The sequence below is a fragment of the Dendrobates tinctorius genome, unplaced genomic scaffold (assembly GCF_039654945.1).
Source record: "Dendrobates tinctorius isolate UK_male_01 unplaced genomic scaffold, ASM3965494v1 ptg000132l, whole genome shotgun sequence".
NCBI classification, from domain to species: Eukaryota; Metazoa; Chordata; class Amphibia; order Anura; family Dendrobatidae; genus Dendrobates; species Dendrobates tinctorius.
The window spans coordinates 4,395,714-4,408,458 of NW_027361800.1; positions in this window are offsets into that span (position 1 = coordinate 4,395,714).

Genomic DNA, 12,745 nt, shown 5'->3' on the forward strand with positions numbered 1-12,745 from the left:
AGTTTTTGCGCAATTTGCGTTTGAAAATTTTTTTTCCCGTCATTAGAATGCATTGTCTCCAATGCTTTTCAATAGGAAATGGCAAAACGTGCCCTGAGGCGATTGAAATGACAGTTGAGCTCATTGATATGCGCAGGCAGACCCAGTTACTATGCCAACGCCTACGAACTTCACTTGAACCCCAGCACAGAGCCTCTGCCACGTAATATCAGCTCTTAAAGCGAAACCCACAGCACAAATGCAAATCTAGCTTCATCACATGACACAAGCCCCTGAGAGAGAATGTGTGCGCCAAAGTGGATTTAAAAGAAGCCCAGTGAGCCAAACTAGCTCTTAAAGGGCCAACGCGCCAAAGTGATTGTTAAAGGGCCAGCGCACCCAAATGAGTCTTAAAGGGCCGACACACCAAATCGGAGACTGAGCCACCCCGGCCTCCAAATCGGAGGCTGAGCCACCCTGGCCTCCAAATCGGACAATGAGCCACCCCGGCCTCCAAATCGGAGGCTGATCCATCCCGGCCTCCAAATCAGAGCCTGATCCACCCCGGCCTCCAAATCGGAGGCTGATCGACCCAGGCCTCCAAATCGGAGGCTGAGCCACCCCGGCCTCCAAATCGGAGGCTGAGCCACCCCAGCCTCCAAATAGGAGGCTGAGCCACCCCGGCCTCCAAATCGGAGGCTGAGCCACCCCGGCCTCCAAATCGGAGGCTGATCCACCCCGGCCTCCAAATCGGAGGCTGATCCACCCCGGCCTCCAAATCGGAGGCTGAGCCACCCCGGCCTCCAAATCGGAGGCTGATCCACCCCGGCCTCCAAATCGGAGGCTGATCCACCCCGGCCTCCAAATCGGAGGCTGAGCCACCCCGGCCTCCAAATCGGAGGCTGAGCCACCCCGGCCTCCAAATCGGAGGCTGATCCTCCCCGGCCTCCAAATCGGAGGCTGATCCACCCCGGCCTCCAAATCGGAGGCTGATCCACCCCGGCCTCCAAATCGGAGGCTGATCCACCCCGGCCTCCAAATCAGAGGCTGAGCCACCCCGGCCTCCAAATCGGAGGCTGAGCCACCCCGGCCTCCAAATCGGAGGCTGAGCCACCTCGGCCTCCAAATAGGAGGCTGAGCCACCTCGGCCTCCAAATAGGAGGCTGAGCCACCCTGGGATCCAAATCGGAGGCTGAGCCACCCCGGCCTCCAAATCGGAGGCTGATCGACCCCGGCCTCCAAATAGGAGGCTGATCGACCCCGGCCTCCAAATCGGAGGCTGAGCCACCCCGGCCTCCAAATAGGAGGCTGAGCCACCCCGGCCTCCAAATAGGAGGCTGAGCCACCCTGGCCTCCAAATCGGAGGCTGATCGACCCCGGCCTCCAAATCGGAGGCTGATCGACCCCGGCCTCCAAATCGGAGGCTGATCCACCCCGGCCTCCAAATCGGAGGCTGAGCCACCCCGGCCTCCAAATCAGAGGCAGAGCCACCCCGGCCTCCAAATCGGAGGCTGATCGACCCAGGCCTCCAAATCGGAGGCTGAGCCACCCCGGCCTCCAAATCGGAGGCAGAGCCACCCCGGCCTCCAAATCGGAGGCTGATCGACCCAGGCCTCCAAATAGGAGGCTGAGCCACCACGGCCTCCAAATCAGAGGCTGAGCCACCCCGGCCTCCAAATCGGGGGCTGATCGACCCCGGCCTCCAAATCGGAGGCTGATCGACCCCGGCCTCCAAATAGGAGGCTGATCGACCCCGGCCTCCAAATCGGAGGCTGAGCTACCCCGGCCTCCAAATAGGAGGCTAATCCACCCCGGCCTCCAAATCGGAGGCTGAGCCACACCGGCCTCCAAATCGGAGGCTGATCGACCCCGGCCTCCAAATCGGAGGCTGATCCACCCCGGCCTCCAAATCGGAGGCTGAGCCACCCCGGCCTCCAAATCGGAGGCTGAGCGACCCCGTCCTCCAAACCGGAGGCTGAGCCACCCCGGCCTCCAAATCGGAGGCTGATCCACCCCGGCCTCCAAATCGGAGGCTGATCCACCCCGGCCTCCAAATCGGAGGCTGAGCCACCCCGGCCTCCAAATCGGAGGCTGAGCCACCCCGGCCTCCAAATCGGAGGCTGAGCCACCCCGGCCTCCAAATCGGAGGCTGAGCCACCCCGGCCTCCAAATCGGAGGCTTATCGACCCCGGCCTCCAAACCGGAAGTTCATCGACCCCGGCCTCCAAATCGGAAGCTCAATGACCCCAGCCTCCAAATTGGAGGCTGAGCAACCCCAGCCTCCAAATCTTACCCAGAGTGGCCCTGCCCACCAAATCGGACCCTGTGGGGCCCCGCCCACCAAATCGGACCCTGAGAGGCCCCGCCCACCAAATCGGACCCAGAGTGGTCCCGCCCACCAAATTGGACCCAGAGTGGTCCCGCCCACCAAATCGGACCCAGAGTGGTCCCGCCCACCAAATTGGACCCAGAGTGGTCCCGCCCACCAAATTGGACCCAGAGGGGCTCCGCCCACAAAATCAGACCCAGAGGGGCCCCTGCCACAAAATCAGACCCTGAGGGGCCGCGGCCACAAAATCGGACCCTGATGGGCTCCAGTCACAAAATTGGACCCTGATAGGCCCCGGCCACAAAATCGGACCCTGAGGGGCCCCAACCACAAAATCGGACCCTGAGGGGACCCAACCACAAAATCGGACCCTGAGAGGCCCCGCCCACCAAATTGGACCCAGAGTGGTCCCGCCCACCAAATTGGACCCAGAGGGGCCCCACCCACAAAATCGGACCCAGAGGGGCCCCTGCCACAAAATCGGACCCAGAGGGGCCCCGGCCACAAAATCGGACCCTGAGGGGCCGCGGCCACAAAATCGGACCCTGAGGGGACCCAACCACAAAATCGGACCCTGAGGGGACCCAACCACAAAATCGGACCCTGAGGGGACCCACCCACAAAATCAGACCATGAGGCCAAAGTGGCCCCTGAGAGGCACCCACAGTTAAATCGTATCCTGAGTTGAAAGTCTTGCAGGGGCAGCAGGCAAGTCTCTCTTAAAGGGGCAGCCCGGGCACCATTTCAAACCACTATCTGTACTTCCTTCAGGAAATACACATCTAGTTATTATTATTAAGTTGATTTCCGCAATTAATACAGCCCGAACCGCTACACGCACAGACGCCGTTGAGGTGTTGTTTCGAAGCCAGCATCCATGAGAGGTGTGCTAAGTATTTTTCGTGTCGATCGGATTTGTAGTTTTTGCGCAATTTGCGTTTGAAATTTTTTTTCCCGTCATTGGAATGCACTGTCTCCAATGCTTTTCAATGGGTAATGGCAAAACGTGCCCTGAGGCGATTGAAATGGCAGTTGAGCTCATTGATATGCGCAGGCAGACCCAGTTACTATGCCAACGCCTACGAACGTCACATGACATCTCCAGAACAGAGCTTCTTCAACATAATATCAGCTCTTAAAGCGAAACCCACAGCACAAATGAAAATCTAGCTTCATCACATGACACATGCCCCTGAGAGAGAATGTGCGCCAAAGTGTATTTAGAAGCCCAGTGAGCCAAACTGGCTCTTAAAGGGCCGAAGCGCCAAAGTGATTCTTAAAGGGCCGCCGCACCGAAATGAGTCTTAAAGGGCCGGCGCGCCAAATCGAAAGCTGAGTGACCCCAGGCTCCAAATCGGAGGCTGAGCCACCCCGGCCTTAAAATCGGAGGCTGAGCCACCCTGGCCTCCAAATCGGACCCAGAGTGGCACAGCCCACCAAATCGGACACTGAGGGCCCCCGCCCACCAAATCACACTCAGAGTGGCCCCACCCACCAAATCGGACCCTGAAGGGCCACGCCCACCAAAAACGGACCCAGAGTGGCACAGCCCACCAAATCGGACACTGAGGGCCCCCGCCCACCAAATCACACTCAGAGTGGCCCCACCCACCAAATCGGACCCTGAAGGGCCCCGCCCACCAAATCGGACCCAGAGGGGCCCTGCCCACCAAATCGGACCCTGAGGAGCTCCGTCCACCAAATAGGACTCAGATTGATCCTGCCCACCAAATCGGACCATGAAGGGCCCCGCCCACCAAATCGGAAGCAGAGGGGACCCGCCCACCAAATCGGACCCTGAGGGGCCCCGCCCACCAACTCGGACGCTGAGGAGCTCCGTCCACCAAATCGGACCCAGAGTGATCCCGCCCACCAAATCGGACCACGAAGGGCCCCGCCCACCAAATCGGAAGCAGAGGGGCCCCGCCCACCAAATCAGACCCTGAGGGGCCCCGCCCACCAAATCGGACCCTGAGGGGCACTGCCCACTAAATCGGACCGAGAGAGGCCACGCCCACCAAATTAGACCCTGAGGAGCCCCGCCCACCAAATCAGACCCCAAGGGGCCCCGCCCACCAAATAGGACCCAGAGTGGCCCCGCCCACCAAAATGGACCCAGGGGGCTCCACCCACAAAATCAGACCCTAAGGGGCCCCACCCACAAAATCGGACCCTGAGTAGACCCGGCCACAAAATCAGACCCTGAGGGGCCCCAACCACAAAATCGAACCCTGAGGGGTCCCGGCCACAAAATCGGACCCTGAGGGGCCCAGCCACAAAATCGGAACCTGAAGGGCCCCAGCCACAAAATCGGACCCTGAGCGGCCCATCCACAAAATCGGACCCTGAGCGGCCCATCCACAAAATCGGACCCTGAGGGGCCCATCCACAAAATCGGACCCTGAGGGGCCCCGGCCACAAAATCGGACCCTGAGAGACCCCGGCCACAAAATCGAACCCGGAGGGGCCCCACCCAAAAAATTGGACCCTGAGGGGACCCGCCCACCAAATCGGACCCTCAGGGGCCCTGCCCACAAAATCGGACCCTGAGGGGCCCCGCCCTCAAAATCGGTCCCTGAGAGGCCCCGCCCACCAAATCGGACCCTGAGGGGCAACGCCAACCAAATCGGACTTTGAGGGGCCCCACCCACAAAATCGGACCCTGAGGGCCCCCAATCACAAAATCGGACCCTGAGGGGTCCCAACCACAAAATCGGACCCTGAGGGGCCCCGGCCACAAAATCGGACCCTGAGAGACCCCGGCCACAAAATCGAACCCAGAGGGGCCCCTCCCTCAAAATCGGACCCTGAGTAGACCCGGTCACAAAATCAGACCCTGAGGGGCCCCAACCACAAAATCGGACCCTGAGGGGCCCCACCCTCAAAATCGGACCCTGATGGGCCCCACCCTCAAAATCGGATCCTGAGGGGACCAACCAACAAAATCGGACCCTGAGGGGCCCAACCAACAAAATCGGACCCTAAGCGGCCCAACCACAAAATCGGACCCTGAGGGGCCCCGGCCACAAAATCGGACCCTGAGGGGCTCCAACCACAAAATCGGACCCTGAGGGGCTCCAACCACAAAATCGGACCCTGAGAGACCCCGGCCACAAAATCGGATCCTGAGAGACCCCGGCCACAAAATCGAACCCAGAGGGGCCCCACCCACAAAATTGGACCCTGAGGGGCCCCACCCACAAAATCGGACCCTGAGGGACCCCGGCCACAAAATCAGATCCTGAGGGGCCCCAACCACAAAATCGGACCCTGAGAGGCTCCGGCCGCAAAATCGGACCCTGAGGGGCCCCAACCACAAAATCGGACCCTGAGAGGCACCGGCCACAAAATCGGACCCTGAGGGGCCCCGGACACAAAATCGGACCCTGAGGGGCCCCGGCCACAAAATCGGACCCTGAGGGGCCCCACCCACAAAAACAGACCCTGAGGGGCCCCACCCATAAAATCGGACCCTGAGGGGCCCCTCCCACAAAATCAGACCCTGAGGGGCCACACCCACAAAATCGGACACTGAGAGGCCACACCCACAAAATCGTACCCTGAGGGGCCCCACCCACAAAATCAGACCCTGTGGGGCCCCACCCAAAAAATCGTACCCTGAGTGGGCCCCACCCACAAAATCGGACCCTGAGGGGCCCCACCCATAAAATCGGACCCTGAGGGGACCCACCCACAAAATCGGACCCTGAGGGGCCACACCCACAAAATCGGACCCTGAGAGGCCACATCCACAAAATCAGACCCTGAGGGGCCCCACCCACAAAATTGGACCCTGAGGAATCCCGGCCACTAATTCAAATCTTGAGGAGCCCAGGCCACCGAATCGGATCCTGAGGGGCCCCACCCACCAAACCAGACCCTGAGGCCAAAGTGGCCCCTGAGAGGCACCCACATTTAAAACGGATCCTGAGTTGAAAGTCTTGCAGGGGCAGCAGCCAAGTCTCTCTTAAAGGGCAGCCCAGGCAACATTTCAAACCACTATCTGTACTTCCTTCAGGAAATACACATCTAGTTCTTATTATTATTATTATTATTAAGTTGATTTCCGCAATTAATACAGCCCGAACCGCAACACGCACAGACGCCGTTGAGGTGTTGTTTTGAAGCCAGCGTCCATGAGAGGTGTGCTAAGTATTTTTTGTGTCGATCGGATTTGTAGTTTTTGCGCAATTTGCGTTTGAAATTTTTTTTTCCCGTCATTGAAATGCACTGTCTCCAATGCTTTTCAATGGGTAATGGCAAAACGTGCCCTGAGGCAATTGAAATGGCAGTTGAGCTCATTGATATGCGCAGGCAGACCCAGTTACTATGCCAACGCCTACGAATGTCACATGACATCTCCAGAACAGAGCTTCTGCCACATAATATCAGCTCTTAAAGTGAAACCCACAGCACACATGAAAATCTAGCTTCATCACATGACACATGCCCCTGAGAGAGAATGTGCGCCAAAGTGTATTTAGAAGCCCAGTGAGCCAAACTGGCTCTTAAAGGGCCGAAGCGCCAAAGTGATTCTTAAAGGGCCGCCGCACCGAAATGAGTCTTAAAGGGCCGGCGCGCCAAATCGAAAGCTGAGTGACCCCAGGCTCCAAATCGGAGGCTGAGCCACCCCGGCCTTAAAATCGGAGGCTGAGCCACCCTGGCCTCCAAATCGGACCCAGAGTGGCCACGCCCACCAAGCACGGACCCAGAGTGGCACAGCCCACCAAATTGGACACTGAGGGCCCACGTCCACCAAATCAGACTCAGAGTGGCCCCACCCACCAAATCGGACCCTGAAGGGCCCCGCCCACCAAATCGGACCCAGAGGGGACCTGCCCACCAAATCAGACGCTGAGGAGCTCCATTGACCAAATCGGACCCAGAGTGATCACGCCCACGAAATCGGACCATGAAGGGCCCCGCCCACCAAATCGGAAGCAGAGGGGCCCCGCCCACCAAATCAACCCTGAGGGGCCCCGCCCACCAAATCGGACCCTGAGGGGCACTGCCCACTAAATCGGACCGAGAGAGGCCACGCCCACCAAATCAGACCCTGAAGAGCCCCGCCCACCAAATCAGACCCCGAGGGGCCCCGCCCACCAAATTGGACCCAGAGTGGCCCCATCCACCAAAATGGACCCAGGGGGCTCAACCCACAAAATCAGACCCTAAGGGGCCCCACCCACAAAATCGGACCGTGAGTAGACCCGGCCACAAAATCAGACCCTGAGGGGCCCCAACCACAAAATCGGACCCTGAGGGGCCCCGGCCACAAAATCGGACCCTGAGGGGCCCCACCCACAAAATCGCACCCTGAGGGGCCCCAGCCACAAAATCGGAACCTGAAGGGCCCCAACCACAAAATCGGACCCTGAGCGGCCCTTCCACAAAATCAGACCCTAAGGGGCCCCACCCACAAAATCGGACCCTGAGGGGCCCCGCCCACCCAATCGGACCCTCAGGGGCCCCGCCCACAAAATCAGACCCTGAGGGGCCCCGCCCTCAAAATCGGACCCTGAGAGGCCCCGCCCACCAAATCGGACCCTGAGGGGCCCCGGCCACAAAATCGGACCCTGAGAGACCCCGGCCACAAAATCGAACCCAGAGGGGCCCCACCCACAAAATTGGACCCTGCCCACCAAATCGGACCCTGAGGGGCCCCGCCCACAAAATCGAATCATGAGGGGCCCCTCCCTCAAAATCGGACCCTTAGTAGACCCGGCCACAAAATCAGACCCTGAGGGGCCCCAACCACAAAATCGGACCCTGAGGGGCCCCACCCTCAAAATCGGACCCTGATGGGCCCCACCCTCAAAATCGGATCCTGAGGGGCCCAACCAACAAAATCGGACCCTGAGGGGCCCAACCAACAAAATCGGACCCTAAGCGGCCCAACCACAAAATCGGACCCTGAGGGGCCCCAGCCACAAAATCGGACCCTGAGGGGCCCCGGCCACGAAATCGGACCCTGAGGGGCGCCGACCACAAAATGGGACCCTGAGGGGCCCCAACCACAAAACCGGACCCTGAGGGGCCCCAACCACAAAATCGGACCCTGAGGGGCTCCAACCACAAAATCGGACCCTAAGGGGCCCCGGCCACAAAATCAGACCCTGAGAGACCCCGGCCACAAAATCGAACCCAGAGGGGCCCCACCCAGAAAATTGGACCCTGAGGGGCCCCGCCCACAAAATCAGACCCTGAGGGGCCCCACCCTCAAAATCGGACCCTGAGAGGCCCCGCCCACCAAATCGGACCCTCAGGGGCCCCGCTAACCAAATCGGACTCTGAGGGGCCCCACCCACAAAATCGGACCCTGAGGGCCCGCAACCACAAAATCGGACCCTAAGGGGCCCCGGCCACAAAATCGGACCCTGAGAGACCCCGCCCACAAAATCAGACCCTGAGGGGCCCCGCACTCAAAATCGGACTCTGAGAGGCCCCGCCCACCAAATCGGACACTGAAGGGCCCCACCCACAAAATCGGACCCTGAGGGGCCCCTGCCACAAAATCGGACCCTGAGGGGACCCGCCCACCAAATTGGACCCAAAGGGGCTCCGCCCACCAATTCGGACCCTGAGGGCCCCCGCCCACCAATTCGGACCCTGAGGGGCCCCGCCCACAAAATCGGACCCTGAGGGGCCCCTGCCACAAAATCGGACCCTGAGGGTACCCGCCCACCAAATTGGACCCAGAGGGGCTTCGCCCACCAACTCGGACCCGGAGGGGCCCCGCCCACCAATTCGGACCCTGAGGGGCCCCGCCCACCAAATCAGAGATTGAGAGGCCCAACCCACCAATTCGGACCCTGAGGGGCCCCGCCCACCAAATCGGACCCTGAGGGGCCCCGCCAAAATAATCGGTACCAGAGGGGCTTCGCCCACCAAATCGGACCTGGAGTGGCCCCGCTCACCAAATCGGAGCCTGAGGGGCCCCACGCACCAAATCGGACCCTGAGGGGCCCCGCTCACCAAATCAGACCCTGAGGGGCCCCGCCCATCAAATCGGACCCTGAGGGGCCCTGCGCACCAAATCAGACCCAGAGGGGCCCCGCTCACCAAATCGGACCCTGAGGGGCCCCGCTCACCAAATCAGACCCTGAGGGGCCCTGCTCACCAAATTGAACTCTGAGCGGTCCCGCCCACCAAATCGGATTCTGAAAGGCCCCAACCACCAAATCGGACCCTGAGGGGCCCCGGACACAAAATCGGACCTTGAGGGGCCCTACCCACAAAATTGGACCCTGAGAGGCCCCACCCACCAAATCGGAACCTGAGGGGCTCCACGCAAAAAATCGGACCCTGAGGGGCCCCGGCCACAAAATTGGACCCTGAGGGGCCAGACCCACAAAATCCGACCCTGAGGGGCCCCGGCCACAAAATCCAACCCTGAGGGGCCCCGGCCACAAAATCGGACCCTGCGGGGCCGCAACCACCAAATCGGACCCTGAGGGGCCCCAGCCACCAAATTGGACCCTGAGGTGCCTCGGCCACCAAATTAGACCCTGATGGGCCTCCCCACCAAATCGGACCCTGAGGTGCCCCACCCACAATATTGGACCCTGAGGGGCCCCACCCACACAATCGGACCCTGAGGCCAAAGTGGCCACTGTGAGGCACTGACAGTTAAAACGGATCCTGAGTTGAAAGTCTTGCAGGGGTGGCAGGCAAGTCTCTCTTAAAGGGGCAGCCCGGGCACCATTTCAAACCACTATCTGTACTTCCTTCAGGAAATACACATCTAGTTATAGTGATTTGAAAAAAACACTATATTGTAATCCGAACACTGCTAACTTATTATAGTGGTTTGAAAAAACCACTATATTGTAATCCGAACGCTGCTAACTTATTTTTCTTATTATTATTTTCCAGTTGATTTCTGCAATTAATGCGGCCCGAACCGCTACACGCGCAGACGCCGTTGAGGTGTCGTTTCGAAGCCAGCGTCCATGAGAGGTGTGCTAAGTATTTTTCGTGTCGATCGGATTTGTAGTTTTTGCGCAATTTGCGTTTGAAAATTTTTTTTCCCGTCATTGGAATGCACTGTCTCCAATGCTTTTCAATGGGAAATGGCAAAACGTGCCCTGAAGCGACTGAAATGGCCGTTGAGCTCATTGATATGCGCAGGCAGACCTAGTTACTATGCCAACGCCTACGAACGTCACATGACGCCCCAAGACAGAGCTTCTGCCACATAATAACAGCTCTTAAAGCAAAACCCACAGCACAAATGCAAATCGAGCTTCATCACATGACGCATGCCCCTGAGAGAGAATGTACGCCAAAGTGGATTTAGAAGAAGCCCAGTGAGCCAAACTAGCTCTTAAAGGGCCGACGCGCCAAAGTGATTGTTAAAGGGCCGGCGCACCGAAATGAGTCTTAAAGGGCCGACACGCCAAATCGAAAGCTGAGAGACCCCAGGCTCCAAATAGGAGGCTGAGCCACCCCAGCCTCCAGATAGGAGGCTGGGCCACCCCGGGCTCCAAATCGAAGGCTGATCGACCCCGGCCTCCAAATCGTAGGCTGATCGACTCCGGCCTCCAAATTGGAGCCTGAGCCACCCCGGCCTGCAAATCGGAGGCTGAGCCACCCCGGCCTTCAAATCGGAGGCTGAGCCACCCCGGCCTCCAAATCGAAGGCTGATCGACCCCGGCCTCCAAATCGGAGCCTGAGCCACACGGGCCTCCAAATCGGAGGCTGAGCCACCCCGGCCTCCAAATCGAAGGCTGATCGACCCCGGCCTCCAAATCGTAGGCTGATCGACTCCGGCCTCCAAATTGGAGCCTGAGCCACCCCGGCCTGCAAATCGGACCCAGTGTGGCCCCGCTCAAAAAATCAGACCCAGAGTAGCACAGCCCACCAAATCGGATCCTGAGTGGCCCCGCCCACCAAATCAGACTCCGAGTGGCCCCGCCCACCAAATCGGACCCTGAAGGGCCCCATCCACCAAATCGGACCCTGAGGAGCCCCGCCCACCAAATCAGGCCCTGAGAAGCCCCGCCCACCAAATCGGACCCAGAGTGACCCCACCCGCCAAATCGGACCCTGAAGGGCCCCGCCCATCAAATCGGACCCAGAGTGGCCCCGCCCACCAAATCGGACCCAGAGGGGCCCCGCCCATCAAATCGGACAATGAGGGGCCCCGCCCACCAAATCGGAACCTGAGGAGCCCCGCCCACCAAATCGGACCCAGATTGACCCCGCCCACCAAATCGGACCCGAGGAGCCCCGCCCACCAAATCGGACCCAGATTGACCCCGCCCACCAAATCGGACCCTGAAGGACCCCGCCCACCAAATCGGACCCGGAGGTGCCCTGCCCACCAAATCGGACCCTGAAGGGCCCCACTCACCAAATCGGACCCAGAGGGGCTCCGCCCATCAAATCGGACCCAGGGGGCCCCACCCACCAAATCGGACCATGAGGGGCCCTCCCACCAAATCGGACCATGAGGGGCACCGCCCACTAAATCGGACCAAGAGTGGCCCCGCCCACCAAAATGGACCCAGGGGACTCCACTCACAAAATCAGACCCTAAGGGGCCCCACCCACAAAATCGGACCCTGAGTGGGCCCGGCCACAAAATCAGACCCTGAGGGGCCCCGGTCACAAAATCGGACCCTGAGGGGCCCCACCCACAAAACCAGACCCTGAGGGGCCCAGGTCACGAAATCGGACCCTGAGGGGCCCCAGCCACAAAATCAGACCCTGAGGGGCCCCTCCCACAAAATCGGACCCTGAGGGGCCCCACCCACAAATCCAGACCCTGAGGGGACCCGGACACAAAATCGGACCCTGAGAGACCCCGGCCACAAAATCGGACCCTGCGGGGCCCCAGCCACAAGATCAGACCCTGAGGGGCCCCAGTTACAAAATCGGACCCTGAGGGGCCCCACCCACAAAATCAGACCCTGAGGGACCCCAGCCACAAAATCAGAACCTGAGGGGCCCCAACCACAAAATCAGAACCTGAGGGGCCCCACCCACAAAATCAGACCATGATGGACCCCACCCACAAAATCGGACCCTGAGGGGCCCCGCCCACCAAATTAGACCCTGAGGAGCCCTACCCTCTAAATCGGTCACTGAGGGGCCCCACCCACAAAATCGGACCCTGAGAGACCCCGGCCACAAAATCCAGACCCTGAGGGGACCCGGCCACAAAATCGGACCCTGAGAGACCCCGGCCACAAAATCGGACCCTGAGGGGACCCAACCACAAAATCAGACCCTGAGGGGCCCCAGTCACAAAATCGGACCCTGAGGGGCCCCAACCAAAAAATCAGACCATGATGGACCCCACCCACAAAATCAGACCCTGAGGGGCCCCGCCCACCAAATTAGACCGTGAGGAGCCCTACCCTCAAAATCGGTCACTGAGGGGCCCCACCCACAAAATCGGACCCTGAGAGACCCCGGCCACAAAATCGGACC